This window comes from Melanotaenia boesemani, chromosome 4, assembly GCF_017639745.1.
Source record: "Melanotaenia boesemani isolate fMelBoe1 chromosome 4, fMelBoe1.pri, whole genome shotgun sequence".
In the NCBI taxonomy this organism is placed as follows: Eukaryota; Metazoa; Chordata; class Actinopteri; order Atheriniformes; family Melanotaeniidae; genus Melanotaenia; species Melanotaenia boesemani.
Window position 1 is genome coordinate 38,878,210 of NC_055685.1, and position 15,597 is coordinate 38,893,806.

The following is a 15,597-nucleotide window of genomic DNA, read 5'->3' on the forward strand; positions in this document are numbered from 1 at the left end:
AAGAAGAAGAGTCTGGACTGAAACCTATCTACAGCAGATGAACAGGATCTGAGATCCAGCAAAGACCTGAACCAGGACCTGAAAGATGCATCTGGACCTTGTTGGCGGAAGCCTAATCAGAAATGGTCTCCATGGAAACGTGGCTGCCAGGAAGCCATTCGTGAGGAAGGTGAACAGGGAGAAAAGGCTGAGCTAGGTCACATGACCCTGATCTGATGTCTGACTCTCCTCTAATGTTGCAGCTGCAACATTCTGAGATCAAGTACAGCAACTCTGAGATGTTTTCATTCGATATTTCATCCGTCCATTTAACACTGCAGCAGAAAATCAAGTCCGGTCACCAATAGCAAAAGTCTGTAGATAAGTGTGGCTCATAAAGCAGGTAGAGCTGAATTTTCTCCTTTCATATTCCTCATAGCTACATGCTCCTAACTTGTGATGCCAAAGAGTGCAGCTGGACCTCGGAGACAAACCGACGGCTTGAAGGAAAGTCTGTTCATGTGCAGGGCGTTCTGCACGGCACATGCTACAGCTTAATGAACACGGACCGGCTTCAGCTTCATGAGGGTCGGGTCACTGGAACAGCACACAAATATACACGCTGGTTTTTATTAGCGCTAACAGACAGATTATCAGCACAACAATCTGATTAACTTCTGCTCTTAAAACACGCTGCAGCTTAAACAGTCACATGGAAAATCATTCCCCACAAAACAGCGTTATTCTGCAGAGAAGGTGGAGCGAAACAGTAAAACGTAGGCCAGCTAGAGACGCCGTCACATCCTGAAGATGTCCGACCTCAGACCCCAAAAAATGCAGAGCAAACTTTACACAGTAAAACCTCCAACCAACTCATTTTATTTACACACACATTTATTACAACTTCCACATCACAATGGATCTACTCCGCCGGCTTTTTCAATGTGAAAATGTGAAACCTCAACCTTTAAGCACAGCCAACATACAGACAACACAGTAATGTTAGTTATAAGTTCTGTTCGGATTTTATTAGTTGGCCTTTACGAAGCTTCATTATCTAACAACAGTGGACAGAGCTGCTCTCCTGGTTTCTACATTCCCAGATAACTGTTTGGTTCGGATGCCGATGCTTCGTGGAGTCTTTGAGCTGAGTTTCTCACGCCATGTTGCTATGCTACATGTTAGCATCAATCCTTCCTGCTAGTCATGTTGCTATGCTACATGTTAGCATTGCTGTTTCCTGCTAGTCATGTTGCTATGCTACATGTTAGCATTGCTGTTTCCTGCTACACATGTTGTTATGCTACATGTTAGCATTGCTGTTTCCTGCTACTCATGTTGCTATGCTACATGTTAGCATTGCTGTTTCCTGCTACTCATGTTGCTATGCTACATGTTAGCATTGCTGTTTCCTGCTACACATGTTGCTATGCTACATGTTAGCATCGCTGCTTCATGTTGCTATGCTACACGTTAGCATCGCTGCTTCCTGCTACTCATGTTGCTATGCTACATGTTAGCATCGCTGCTTCCTGCTACACATGTTGCTATGCTACATGTTAGCATCGCTGCTTCCTGCTAGTCATGTTGCTATGCTACATGTTAGCATCGCTGCTTCCTGCTAGTCATGTTGCTATGCTACCTGTTAGCATCGCTGCTTCCTGCTACTCATGTTGCTATGCTACCTGTTAGCATCACTGCTTCCTGCTACTCATGTTACTATGCTACATGTTAGCATCGCTGCTTCCTGCTACTCATGTTGTTATGCTACATGTTAGCATCGCTGCTTCCTGCTAGTCATGTTGCTATGCTACATGTTAGCATCGCAGCTTCCTGCTACTCATGTTGTTATGCTACATGTTAGCATCGCTGCTTCCTGGTTTCTGCTGGACTGCAGGATCTTGTGCTGCCTGCTGTTTATTATGATGATGGTAGATTCTATTTATTGATTCTATTCAACGTTTGGTAGCATTGTTTATTCAGATGTATCTTTTTTTAAAATTAAGATTTTACTTCTTAAAAACCAACAATGTAATCTCTCGAGCACTGGTATCTCTGGAAACGTTGACTGAAACAAATGTTCTAACCAACTCCGGCCCGTTTGACACAGGAAGTGAGAAGTTTTTTCCAAGCCCTCATGATGGACTGGATCTTCTATAAGAGCTCCGTCTCCGCTGGCTTCTCACTGAGACTCCTCTCAGGTAGACACGGTTCAGATTCACAGGTCTGGTTTCACATCATAGTGCAGCAAACTGATCTGTGTACAAAGTGTTGCCATGACAACAGCAGCAACAGCTGGATCTAACCTTCCCACAGAGAGCTTCACAAACCGTAAAAAGGAGTGAAATCCTTCCAGCTGAGCTGATTGGAAAACAAACTACAGGAACACGGTTCAGGTTGCTTCACCAGCCGGCTGCGTCTCTTCACGGTGTTCCAGATTTTTCTGCATATGCTGCTTTGTTCATTTTTCCTAAAGAAATCAATGCAAATGAAAGTAAATACAAATATTTATCCTCAAAACTAATATGAAGTTACACAATAATCTGGATTTGATTGTTATTTACAACTGTGTTATAACGACAAAGTGTTGAACTGATCAGATATTTGTTTGGTAGTTGATCAGGTGAACCTGCTGTTAGCAGCATTTAGCAGCTAAACGGAGCCGATGAAACAAAAACAAACCAAAAAATGAGGGTGAACGTTAGACTTTGTGGAGTGACCTGCAGCATGATTTTTCTGCTGGTTGTAAATGTTTGCTAACATCTGTTTGCTAAAAGAGGGCAGAGATGACCAGTTTCAAGGTTCAGATTTACTATAAAGAGGTTTCCTGAAAGCTGCAGCAGTGTTTGCATGTGCTGGTGGTTCCTCTGCTGTCTGTAGACTGTAAGCAGCAGCAGCTAACTGGGCTTTGTTAAAGCGGCGTGTGGGGTCCCTGCATTAAAAAAAAAACACCTCCAAGAACCCTAAAGAGACTCGTCTTCTGTTTCCACCTGAAACCCATTCAGCTAAGAAAGCAAACAGAAATGATTTTATTGAGACTTAAACATGCACAACGATCCTCTTAGAAATGAAAACTTTAACATTCAGGCCGGACTTTTGGACCCAGACTCTTATAACTTGCAGCAGATGGATACAACACACTCCTACACACACTGTGTGTGCTCAGTGTGTGGCTGCAGCCTATTTTTGGTTGTTGTGCTGCTCTCCTCTGCAGGGCTCAGTGAAGGTATCGCAGGTTTGTGCTAACAGAGGAAGCTGAGGCGTACTGGCTCGTCTCAACACAGGAGGCGGTGCAGAAAATGACCCGGTGTTTAAAATGCATCTTTCCATCCTGAACACGATTCATTTGGATCTGTTACAGAAACTGATGAAAAGAGATCTCCTGCAGCTTTTAACCTAAGAGAAAATGTAGAAAAAGACCAGTGATACTGGCCATATGTCTCCATAACTGGTCTGTAACTCCAGGAACTCATTTTCTCAGGCTCTTCCATCCATATTATTCTGATGGAAAAGGCTACAGGCCCTCTACCTGGACTTGGAAAGCTTCTGGAAGCTACATTTTAAAACTAGTTTTGAACATTTCTTCAGAAAGCAGGAACAACATCCAGCTAGCTTTGACTCCCAGCTGCCCTGTAGCAGAATAGCTGCAATCTGACACAAAAATAATGCTGGAAGAGTGGAAATATCTAAATACAGTCCCGTCTGCGTGCAGAAGAACTGGTGCACTAAGGTAAAAGATGAAAGTTGTTCAAAAGCTGCAACAATCCTAAAGGTGGAAGGTGGAGAGTGAAGATGGATGGAGGCAGAGAGAGGAAGGCCTGTCCTATCAGTAGCCTCACTGCATGAGGAAAGCGGCTGTGGGCCAGTCGTGTGGTTCTGGCACAGATGGTCCTGTTTCTCCTCCCAGAGGGCAGCAGGTGGAACAAGTGATGACGGTTGCCATCTCTAGGAGGCCGGTCCAATGATTTTCCAGCTTTTTTCACCCCCCTCTGGAGTTTCTGCTGCTCAGCCTCAGTGCAGCTGCAGAACCACACTCAGAAACCCAAGGTCAGAACACACCAGTGGCACAGTGGTGCAAGTTCACCATTAGCTGCTGAGGGTTTTCAGCTCTCTGAAGAGGCGATGTGGATTGTCCAGGACAGGTCCTCTCCACCATCTTACTACCGATGGACAGTGGAGTACAAATGGAACGCACCATTTTACAGAAATCCACAAACATTCTTTGGTCTTTTTAATGTCAGCCAATCACACGGCAGCATGTACTCATGTTGACATGCTGAAATCAAACTGAGCATCAGAATGAGGAAGAAAGAGGATTTAAGAGACTTTGAACATAGTTGCTGGTCTGAGTATTTACTGGGATTTCCACCCACAACCATCTCCAGGGTTTCCAGAGATGGTCTGAAGTAGGGAAAACATCCAGAGCAGCAGTTGTTTGGACCAGGATGCAGCAGAAGACACACCGGGTTCCTCCTGCCAGCTAAGAACAGGAAACTGAGGCTACAATTCACACACACTCACCAACACTGGACAATAGAAGATGGAGAAACGTTGCTGGTCTGATGAGTCTCCATTTCAGCTCCACATTCAGATGCTCGGCTCAGAATCTGCTGCAAACATCATGAAAACATGGATCCATCCTGCCTTGGATCAACGCTTCAGGCTGCTGCTGGTGTAATGGTGGGGGGAGATTTTCTTGGTCCACTTTGGGCCCCTTAGTACCAACGTGGCCTGGTTTAACCAGCACAGCCTACCTGAGTATTGTTGCTGACCATGTCCATCCCTTTATGACCACAGTGGAGCATCTTCTGATGCTACTTCCAGCAGGATAATGCACCATGTCACAAAGCTCAGATCATCTCCACCTGCTTTCTAGAACATGACGATGAGTTCACTGGACTCCAACGGCCTCCACAGCCACCAGATCTCAGTCCAGTAGAGCAGCTTTGGGATGTGGTGGAACGGGAGATTCTCATCATGGATGCAGCCGACAAATCTGCAGCAACTGTGTGATGCTGTCATGTTAATATGGAGAAAACCTCTGAGGAAGGTTTCTACCACCTGCTTCATCTATCACACCAGGATTAAAAAGGTCCGACCCGGTACTAGAAGGTGGTCCTGATGAAGAGGACGACCCGGTACTAGAAGATGGTCCTGATGAAGAGGACGACCCGGTACTAGAAGGTGGACCCGATGAAGAGGAGGACCCGGTACTAGAAGGTGGACCCGATGAAGAGGACGACCCGGTACTAGAAGGTGGACCCGATGAAGAGGAGGACCCGGTACTAGAAGGTGGACCCGATGAAGAGGACGACCCGGTACTAGAAGGTGGACCCGATGAAGAGGAGGACCCGGTACTAGAAGGTGGTCCTGATGAAGAGGAGGACCCGGTACTAGAAGGTGGACCTGATGAAGAGGACGACCCGGTACTAGAAGGTGGACCTGATGAAGAGGAGGACCCGGTACTAGAAGGTGGACCTGATGAAGAGGACGACCCGGTACTAGAAGGTGGACCTGATGAAGAGGAGGACCCGGTACTAGAAGGTGGACCCGATAAAGAGGACGACCCGGTACTAGAAGGTGAACCTGGTACTAGAAGGTGGTCCTGGTTTAGTTGCAGATGAATGTATGTAACACAGACATCTTCACAAAGAAAAAAGTTTCCTGTCTACTTGTTAACGGTCTTTATGATGAAACCAGTTAGGTCGACACTGAGGTTTCGGGCTGGGCTCGAGAGGTAAATAACACAAAAGCCACAATCAAAAGCAGAAACAGTAAAAACCGCAACAACAAGCCCGAGCAGAGAGCAGCCTTCAGTTATCTCACACCCATTTACACACAAAAATGCCAATTATGATAAACTCGCCGTTACAATTACCCTTAAAACAAGGAGTGGCTGGATTAGTCTTGCAGAAACACCATGACACCCTTCACAGAAAAACTTTCATTTAAATGCATGTAACAGGACTTGCTGTGTTTTCTAAAGACATATTTACCCTAAAATAACTCTGGTTTCATTATTCTTTAGGTCTCAGAAGGTAATCTATCCCATAAAATGCTTCTGTTTCATGCTTCTGCCTTTAAGAGCGCTTACAGAATATTGAAATCTGCTCAGAACAGCATCCAAAAATGAGATTGTCAGGCCCATCGATAAGATGTTGAGGAGCATCTGTGGTGGTAGGTTTCTTGCTTTAAGTCCTTTCATTGTTTAGTTTTACTCTGTGAATTAAAGGAAGTCAAACTTTTTGTTAGTCCACAGTTTAAAGAAATGATCTGCTATGTGAAGCTATCTGATGCTGTAAAAAAAGAGTAACTTATGGCTTTAAGGAGAGGTGCACTGCAGCAGTCCGAGCTGCTGCTTCCAGCAGTAATAAGTTATTCAAGACATGTCGGCATACAGAATCTGCAGAGGACCTCCTGGTAGCCTGTACTGGACAGAAATGGACCACGCCAGCTCAGTAAAGCTGTTGAGGTGCAGCAGGAGAGCTCTGCAATGCCACGGAGACGCACCAAGTCTTTATTTAATCCCGGGCTGCCCTGCAGGATGATGCAGAGGACAACCTGTTATGTAACCCTCAGAATGCTGCTGCAGCACAAATGTCCACTACACACTGGCACAGTCCACTGAACAGACACACACCGTGGACGTTTCAAGGCTGTGTGTGGCAGGGAGTGGATCACCTCCACTGCAGGTGATCCAGTTCATGAGTGTCCATACATTCAGTACGTTTGCTAGAGGCTGTTTGCACGCACAGGCTGTAAATCATTTCATTCAGCATGGATTGGGTGGAACTTTGCTGATTCCACATTCCTTAAAAAAAAGGCAACAGACTGTAAAAGCCAAGCACTGACTTCATCCTTTCTTGGAACATGATCATTTCCCAGTGCAGGAGACGCCACATAATGTCATAAGGACACCTGATCTCCAGCGATGCTGCATTAATACCTAATTAGTGGTGAGAGATGTAGATGCAGCTCTGTGGAGAACTCTTCGTTTAAGGCAGACTAAGTTACTTTAACCTGTTTATCCTAACCTAACTCGGATATTTTTTGTCTGTTCTTGATAATGTGCATGACGAATTTGTTGCACGAGTCTCTCCCCTTCAAAAAGAGGGCCAAGTCATCTGAGACGGCGCTCCTGCTTCCGCCAGGCACGCGCCAGCATGAAATCGCTCTATTTTAAACGAAGTTTGGTGTGTGAACTGTGATAATGATGATGATGATGAAGAGATACATGCACACTCACCGTCACCCGCAGCCTCGCGTGGACTCTTGCAGATCAACCTGCTGTCCGCTACGCTCACCTGATTACAGCGCGAGCGCGAGATTTCTCACATTTCTCGCCACTCCATCAGAAATGGTCTCAGCTCCGTTAGAGGAACTTCTCCGTGGACAGTCTGACCGACTGAGTCACGCACGCGCTTACACACCTGTTGAGAACCGGAACCAATGAATGAGCCGTATTAATCGTCACGCCTCCAGCGGTGACACGGTCACGGACTATGTTTCAGGCGGAGGAATACACGGTCAGTAAAGTTTAGTAGAAGCTGGTGCAGCTTGGGGTTGTTTTTATTTCTGCTCAGTCAGATTTAAGCTGAGTTTCAACCTAAAAGCAGAGAGAAGACGGGACATCTGACCAACAGAAACTTATGATGCCAAATATTTTATTCTGACTCACAACAAGGTTTCTGTTTAGGTTTGCTGGCTGAACAGAATCCAGAATTATTTTACTAAATGATTTCTGTAATTTTATGAGCCGAAGACATCTGACGGTATATTGTCCAGAGAAGAAAACGGTTTGCACCGCGATGCATTCAACAAAACCACAGAAATGTTCTTTAATCACAAGAAAACCACGACTATCAGCCTAATGAAACCCCAAAGGAAAATAGGACCATTAACAGATAGTTACACACAGAGAAAAACTACTGATACTCAGAACATCATCATCTTTACACCTGTAATCATTTGGGAAAAGAAAATCTCTCTGATCACATTGCAGCTGCATAGAACTTGTGATGGTAGAAGTAATCATCATTTTCACATCATTATTTTTTCATTTTATTTAATAACATGTTAAAATGATCATTTTCATTTTGTTGGAGGAATCTGTGCCAAACCAAAATGTCTTTTAAAGTCTGTAGAATCTTATATGAAGGTCAGATAAACAATTCAGTGTAAAATATTATGACTTTGATGACATTTAAATGAATTCTTGTATCACTAGTGGCTTAAACTTTTCCATTGTCTCACTCCCCCCGATGTTCCCCTTTCTTTTCTTTGCTCCTGAAGTTCTGACTAAAGACATGACCACCATCAGCTCCTCTCAGCTGGATTTATTTGTTTGTTTGTTTGTTTGTTTGTTTACTGTGTACTGTCTTTGTCCTGCATCATCTGGCTGCCCAGATGAACCACTTCATGTGTCACACTGCCATCTAGAGGGCAAAAGAAGAAGCTTATATTTTGTGTATTTTTGCTGCTAATATAACAGTCTTATAACATCTTGGAGCAGTGTTGATGTGTCTTTTTACATGTTATATAATAAACTCCGTACACTTGAATTAAGTGGCTTAACTTAAAGCAAAAAATAAAGTTTTTATTAACATGAGTGATTGAGTAAAATAACTAAAATGGTTTAGTTTGTCAAACTTTTATGAGTAAGTCGTATTTTGCTGTAAGTGAATGAGGTTGTGGAATCTAACTTCATGTGATGATTTCCACTTGCTTTTATTTTCAGCACACCTGATGGTTTCCAGCTCACCTCACATCAAGCGATTAATACACTCAAAACAGTTGTTGCTTTTCAGCAGGAAGTTGGCGTGGACATGGGATGAACTGATGTCCCTGAACGCAACAAGAAGTTGGCGTGGACATGGGATGAACTGATGTCCCTGAACGCAGCAGGAAGTTGCCGTTAACTTGGGATGAACTAATGTACCTGGTCCATGGTCCGGACCACTGTAATGAGTGGTCCCTGCCACTAGGAGACATTTAAATCAGTGGTAGCTACATACTATACATTTCAGATATCAATATAAGAAAGGCTCATTTTATTATTATTTTTCTGCTTTTTTTTTTTTTTTTTACATTTTTAATGGAAGAACAAAATTAATCATGAATAAAAAGAAATTTGGTAAATTAATATGAAAAATGAAGTATTAGTATGAATTACCCTCTCACAGACACGTGAAATTTAAGTCATTCACACATTATACTGAAACCTCTTATACACTATACTGAAATTTCCTCTCACATAACATACTAAAATGCTCTCACATAATATACTAAAATGCTCTCACATAATATACTAAAATGCTCTCACATAATATACTAAAATGCAGCTCCCTGTCTCATCCTTGACTCAGTGTTTGATAAAGGAAGTTCTCAACCCTATGTTACTGTTATTTGAAGTCAAGGAAACACATTTTGAAATGATTGTACTCTATTCTACAGTCATTTAGCAGACACTTTTATCCAAAACGACTTACATTTGAGAGGAAGAACAACACAAGCAAGAATTCAAACAAGATGGACGTCATCATTAAGTGGTCGTCAGACTGCTGGAGTCCAGTTGGACCAGGTGCTGTCATGTAGTGCTAGAGGCAAAGCATATAATTTTATTTTCTTTTTAGTTTTAAATAGTTTTTGTAAGTCATTTTGTTTAAATACAAGATCACAATTTCATCAAACAATATCAACGTGGACATAAGTGCAGCAGCTTCTTCAGTACCTGGTTGAACCAAAGAGCTGGACAAATCTTTCTACCTCATTCTGAGTAGAAGAGTTAAGCTAAGTGTGGAAATGCTCCTTAAACAACTGAGTCTTTAGCTTGCTTTTAAAAGTGGATAAGGACTCTGCGGATCGGACGGAATTTGGTAGATGGTTCCACCACCGGGGAACAACAGAGGAGAAGAGTCTAGCTACTGATGTGGCGCCACCTTGTGGTGGGAGCACTAGGCGTCTTTCACTGGCAGAGCGTAACTGTGGAGAGGGAGTGTAGCTCTGGATTAAGGAGTGGAGGTAGAGGGAGTGTAGTTCTGGATTAAGGAGTGGAGGTAGAGGGAGTGTAGCTCTGGATTAAGGAGTGGAGGTAGAGGGAGTGTAACTCTGGATTAAGGAGTGGAGGTAGAGGGAGTGTAGCTCTGGATTAAGGAGTGGAGGTAGAGGGAGTGTAGCTCTGGATTAAGGAGTGGAGGTAGAGGGAGTGTAGCTCTGGATTAAGGAGTGGAGGTAGAGGGAGTGTAGCTCTGGATTAAGGAGTGGAGGTTGAGGGAGTGTAACTCTGGATTAAGGAGTGGAGGTAGAGGGAGTGTAACTCTGGATTAAGGAGTGGAGGTAGAGGGAGTGTAACTCTGGATTAAGGAGTGGAGGTAGAGGGAGTGTAGCTCTGGATTAAGGAGTGGAGGTAGAGGGAGTGTAGCTCTGGATTAAGGAGTGGAGGTTGAGGGAGTGTAGCTCTGGATTAAGGAGTGGAGGTAGAGGGAGTGTAGCTCTGGATTAAGGAGTGGAGGTAGAGGGAGTGTAGCTCTGGATTAAGGAGTGGAGGTAGAGGGAGTGTAACTCTGGATTAAGGAGTGGAGGTAGAGGGAGTGTAGCTCTGGATTAAGGAGTGGAGGTAGAGGGAGTGTAACTCTGGATTAAGGAGTGGAGGTAGAGGGAGTGTAGCTCTGGATTAAGGAGTGGAGGTAGAGGGAGTGTAACTCTGGATTAAGGAGTGGAGGTTGAGGGAGTGTAACTCTGGATTAAGGAGTGGAGGTAGAGGGAGTGTAGCTCTGGATTAAGGAGTGGAGGTAGAGGGAGTGTAACTCTGGATTAAGGAGTGGAGGTAGAGGGAGTGTAGCTCTGGATTAAGGAGTGGAGGTAGAGGGAGTGTAGCTCTGGATTAAGGAGTGGAGGTAGAGTGAGTGTAACTCTGGATTAAGGAGTGGAGGTAGAGGGAGTGTAGCTCTGGATTAAGGAGTGGAGGTAGAGGGAGTGTAACTCTGGATTAAGGAGTGGAGGTAGAGGGAGTGTAGCTCTGGATTAAGGAGTGGAGGTTGAGGGAGTGTAACTCTGGATTAAGGAGTGGAGGTTGAGGGAGTGTAACTCTGGATTAAGGAGTGGAGGTAGAGGGAGTGTAACTCTGGATTAAGGAGTGGAGGTAGAGGGAGTGTAGCTCTGGATTAAGGAGTGGAGGTAGAGGGAGTGTAGCTCTGGATTAAGGAGTGGAGGTAGAGGGAGTGTAGCTCTGGATTAAGGAGTGGAGGTTGAGGGAGTGTAACTCTGGATTAAGGCGTGGAGGTAGAGGGAGTGTAACTCTGGATTAAGGAGTGGAGGTAGACCGGAGCCGTTTGGGTTATTGTTTTGTAAGCCAGAAGCAGAGCTTTGAATCTGATGCGCTGCAACTGGAAGCCAGTTTTTATAAATAATTATAAATAAAATTATAAATAAAATCTATCCAGTATCAGACATTTTAAAATGTAGATCTAAGTTTAAGGTGAACCATGCTCTTTCTGTAAGGTTGCAATAGAATCCTTACAGCATTTTTTCCTGCACTCTGTCAAACCGTTTCTGGGTTGATATCAGAGGTGGCTGTCCCTAAAGATATACAATATTCCATCCTTTGGGCTTTTGACATTATGCCTACTTCATAGTTAACCTAAATCCAAATTTCTCTGATGTTATCAACATTTTTATTTTAATGGGAATATAGAGAAAAAACAAAGAACTGGGTTGGCTTATCCGGTGCATTCTATACATTTATATAGTGTACTTCCCTCACAAAAGATTATACATATTAGTAGTATTAATAAAGAAAAAATAAAATCTGCTGCACAATCGTTTAAATTGATTTACTGTTTTTAATGTTTGATTATGGCGATTTATATTTTAAATGTATTGCACTTTCATTTTTGTATTTTATTGTAATGCATCTAAGTGTCATGGCACGCGCTTTATTTTATAAATACAATGTCCCTGCCCAGGACCACTGTAATGAATGGTCCCTGCCACTAGTCAGTGGTCCGAACCACTGTCACGAGTGGTCCCTGCCACTAGTCAATGGTCCTGACCACTGTCATGAGTGGTCCCTGCCACTAGTCAGTGGTCCGGACCACTGTCACGAGTGGTCCCTGCTACTAGTCAGTGGTCCTGACCACTGTCATGAGTGGTCCCTGCCACTAGTCAGTGGTCTGGACCACTGTAATGAGTGGTCCCTGCCACTAGTCAGTGGACCGGACCACTGTCACGAGTGGTCCCTGCCACTAGTCAGTGGTCCTGACCACTGTCATGAGTGGTCCCTGCCACTAGTTAGTGGTCCGGACCACTGTCACGAGTGGTCCCTGCCACTAGTCAGTGGTCCTGACCACTGTCATGAGTGGTCCCTGCCACTAGTCAGTGGTCCTGACCACTGTCATGAGTGGTCCCTGCCACTAGTCAGTGGTCCGGACCACTGTCACGAGTGGTCCCTGCTACTAGTCAGTGGTCCTGACCACTGTCATGAGTGGTCCCTGCCACTAGTCAGTGGTCTGGACCACTGTAATGAGTGATCCCTGCCACTAGTCAGTGGTCCGGACCATTGTCACGAGTGGTCCCTGCCACTAGTCAATGGTCCTGACCACTGTCATGAGTGGTCCCTGCCACTAGTTAGTGGTCCGGACCACTGTCACGAGTGGTCCCTGCCACTAGTCAGTGGTCCTGACCACTGTCATGAGTGGTCCCTGCCACTAGTCAGTGGTCCGGACCACTGTCACGAGTGGTCCCTGCCACTAGTCAGTGGTCCTGACCACTGTCATGAGTGGTCCCTGCCACTAGTCAGTGGTCTGGACCACTGTCATGAGTGGTACCTGCCACTGGGTGGAAACTAAATGAGTGGTCCTTCTGTGGTCCTTATACTCATCACCACAGAGCTACTCAGTTCTGATTCAGTCGATGATTTTAATGCCCCAACCACCACCCATGGATTACTCAGCTTTTAAAAAAATGAATTACCATGTTTAATATTTCATTTTAGATGGTTCAAACTCATTTGCATTCCTTATCTTCTAGGCTGCACTTATGTTTTCTGGAACTGATTGACTGCAATTTAGGCCTATTATTTATTATGATGTTATTTTGTTTTAGTCATAGCAGCTTAGTCACCTGTTGTTAAATGGATAAACTGACTGTGTTTTCTTTCTGCCATTTGTGGGTGATTAAATGTGTTTCCTTGACTTTGGGTCTTACAGGCAATTCTGGTATAGTACACAAAATACACAAAAATACACAAAAAAGCACAATAAAATGAAGTAGATAAGTAGAAAAATAGAATAGATACACTTAAGGGCACTTGTGAGATGATAATATAATAATAGTAAAAGTGACAGTGTAATAATAACAGCCTATGATTGTAGCAGCAATGGTATATGATAATAATAATAATAATAATAATAATAATAATATACACATGTAATTTTTTTCCTATATATTTACCATGTTCAACGTATGCAAAGATACATAACTGCAATGTGATGGAAAAGGTGACAGATAGAATTAGACCAGGTGTGTAATAGTAGCGCTGACACAGGTAGAGGAGATGAAACGTATGATTGCAGAAGGTAGGAAGGAAGACTGAAGCTTTATCAGGGAGAAAAGTTTAGAATCTGCTGTTAGTCTGATGTGTTGATTATAATTATGGACTATCTTAGATTTAAACAATGTAGTAATAAATTTAAAAAAATGAAGTCCTCCAACTGCAATTTTTGTTAAACTTGGTTTCAGAAGAGAGTATTGCAAACCATTGTGTAAGACAATAAGCAAGAGTACAGGCATGGTTTGCAAACCTTAATGAATTCTATTTTAGGAAAATAAATAAATTTAGCGGAAAAATGTTGGTAAAATATTTCCATTTATGTTCAGAAAGTCCATTACAAAGACAATGCCCTTTTTATATCAATTCTGTTTAAATATTGGCTTCCTATTAATGGTTATCACTCTATTATTCCATAAAGTGGAAGCATGGGGAGAAAAGTTGTTATTTTAATGGTACCTACAAATGACTCAAAATCTAATTCTCTAATACTTCATTTTTCACGTTATTTGACCAAATGTAAAAAAAAAGGAAAAAGAATAATAAAATGAGCCTTTTTTTATATTGATATCTGAAATGTATAGTATGTAGCTACCACTGATTTAAATGTCTCCTAGTGGCAGGGACCACTCATTACAGTGGTCCGGACCACTGATGTAGTACCCCCTGGTGGCAGGGACCACTCATTACAGTGGTCCGGACCACTGATGTAGTACCCCCTGGTGGCAGGGACCACTCATTACAGTGGTCCGGACCACTGATGTAGTACCCCCTGGTGGCAGGGACCACTCATTACAGTGGTCCGGACCACTGATGTAGTACCCCCTGGTGGCAGGGACCACTCATTACAGTGGTCCGGACCACTGATGTAGCACCCCCTGGTGGCAGGGACCACTCATTACAGTGGTCCTGACCACTGATGTAGCACCCCCTGGTGGCAGGGACCACTCATTACAGTGGTCCGGACCACTGATGTAGCACCCCCTGGTGGCAGGGACCACTCATTACAGTGGTCTGGACCAGACCACTATTTCCGCAACAACCCCTACTGCAATAGGAAGTTGGCGTGGACATGGGATGAACTGATGTCCCTGAATGCAGCAGGAAGTTGGCATGGACGTGGTTTAGCTGAAATAAAGTCAGACCACCGACCTCTCTGCTACACTACAGCAGCTGACTGGATAACTGGTTTGAAACACTGGGATGAACTGGAGAGCAGTCACATGACAACAACATTCTTTATAGATCCTTTATCTTCATCATCGTTCTAACAGCTTAATTGTCTAGATCAGGGTTATTCAGTTCAGTCCTACGAGATCCGCAATCCAGCAGGTTTTACATGTGTCCCTGCTTCAACACACCTGCATCAAATTAATTATTCATTGTGCAGAACCTGATTGGCTGTTAGAGCCATTTAATTTGATCAGGTGTGCTGAAGAAAAAAGAAACCTAAAACTAAACTAGAGATCATAAGAGATGAGAGATGGATGGATGGATGGATGGATGGATGGATGGATGGATGATGGATGGATGGATGGATGATGGATGATGGATGATGGGTGGATGATGGATGGATGGATGGATGGATGGATGGATGGATGGATGGATGATGGATGGATGGATGGATGGATGGATGGATGGATGGATGATGGATGGATGGATGGATGGATGGATGGATGGATGATGGATGATGAATGGATGGATGATGGATGGATGGATGGATGGATGGATGATGGATGGATGGATGATGGATGATGGATGGATGGATGGATGGATGGATGGATGGATGATGGATGGATGATGGATGATGGATGGATGATGGATGATGGATGGATGGATGGATGGATGGATGATGGATGATGGATGGATGATGGATGGATGGATGATGGATGATGGATGATGGGTGGATGATGGATGGATGGATGGATGATGGATGGATGATGGATGGATGATGGATGATGGATGGATGATGGATGGAGGGATGGATGGATGATGGATGGAGGGATGGATGGATGGATGGATGGATGATGGATGGAGGGATGGGTGGATGGATGGATGGATGGATGGATGGA

General features: G+C 43.9%; 1 protein-coding gene across 2 annotated transcripts in view; it reads right to left on the minus strand.

Annotated features, from left to right (window-relative positions):
• LOC121638481 (microtubule-associated tumor suppressor 1 homolog) overlaps positions 1-7,424 on the minus strand; it is a 79,242-nt gene extending 71,818 nt beyond the window's left edge. For both annotated transcript variants that reach the window (XM_041983310.1, XM_041983308.1), the window contains exon 1: positions 7,226-7,424. The gene's annotated coding sequence lies outside the window, so the exon portion shown is untranslated. The remainder of the gene's footprint in view (positions 1-7,225) is intronic.
• Between the last annotated feature and the right edge of the window lie 8,173 nt (positions 7,425-15,597).